Below are 1,195 nucleotides of genomic sequence, written 5' to 3' on the forward strand. Positions count from 1 at the left end.
CCAAAAAGGAATCCGGTTACGAGCCCGAATCAGAAACCAACAAAAGTAGTGAACCCGAAAAGCATCATGACGGACATTGCTGACATGACGATGGAGGCCTACAAGAAAAGAGTACGAGAGGACACCCGTCCAGGACTTGTGCAACCCACAATTCCTGCTACGGCAACCTTCGAGCTTAAGGGACATATTGTTACCGTACTAAAGGATATTCAATTTTCCGGAAAATGGCATGAAGATGCATACAAGCACGTCAATGAAGTCAATGACATAGCCGACTATTTCAACATACCTAGTGTACCTAAAGAGACTGTCTTGTTAAGAATGCTTCTGGTTACTTTCAGAGGAGCAGCTAAATATTGGTTGAAGGCACTTTCACCAGGTTCAATCACCACTTAGACACAAATGCGCGAAGAATTCCTCTAATAATTTTGCCCACCATTAAAAGTTTCTAAACTCAAGAAGGTCATAGCTAATTTAGAGCAACAAGTGGGGGTGTCCTTGTATGAGTCTTGGGAGAGATACAAAGGCTTAGTAAGAAATTGTCCCCAAAATGATCTAAACGAGCAACAAGAGGTCTTGATCTTTTATGATGGGGTGAACGTCACGACAAGGCAACTCCTTGATTTTCAATGACCTTTAACAAAGAAGAATCCCGCTGAAATTAAAGAATTAATTGAAGAATTTTCAAAGCATTCACTGGAATATCACAACCCTCGTAATGATGGAGCTAGGGGATTGGGAATGGTGCTTTAGAAGATATGGCAGCGGTATTGGCAACGTTAAGTAGCATGGATAGAAGAATAACCAAGATGGATCAATCTATACACAAAATACGTGTGGGTTGTAAAAATTGTAATTGTCCACACTTGACAAAAGATTTCCATCTAGAAGAAAATGGGAATAGGAATGCTCAAGTTTACTACTCAAGTGGAGACTGCTATGATGAACATTATAGGAAGCCAAATAAGGAATGGTTGCCTTATGATGAGTATAAAAAGAAAAAAGAAGAGAAGTATAAGCAAAGAGGTCGAGGATTTTATCAAAAGGAGCAACCTCAACCTGAGAAAAAAGTGGACTTGGAGTCGATACTTCATAGATTCATGGAAGCTTTTGAAAAACGTCACGATGCAGCTGATGCTACCATGAGAAATCATTATGTGTCCATCAAAAATATTGAAGCATGGCTCGGGGAATT

At 39.9% G+C, this 1,195-nt stretch overlaps 1 non-coding gene across 1 annotated transcript; it reads right to left on the bottom strand.

The window, feature by feature from the left end:
• Positions 1-450: 450 nt before the first annotated feature.
• Positions 451-557, bottom strand: LOC111902891 (small nucleolar RNA R71). Its single transcript, XR_002853996.1, has one exon. It is a non-coding gene; the product is annotated as a small nucleolar RNA R71 (small nucleolar RNA).
• Positions 558-1,195: the final 638 nt, after the last annotated feature.

The sequence above is a fragment of the Lactuca sativa genome, chromosome 7 (genome assembly GCF_002870075.4).
Source record: "Lactuca sativa cultivar Salinas chromosome 7, Lsat_Salinas_v11, whole genome shotgun sequence".
Classification (NCBI taxonomy): Eukaryota; Viridiplantae; Streptophyta; class Magnoliopsida; order Asterales; family Asteraceae; genus Lactuca; species Lactuca sativa.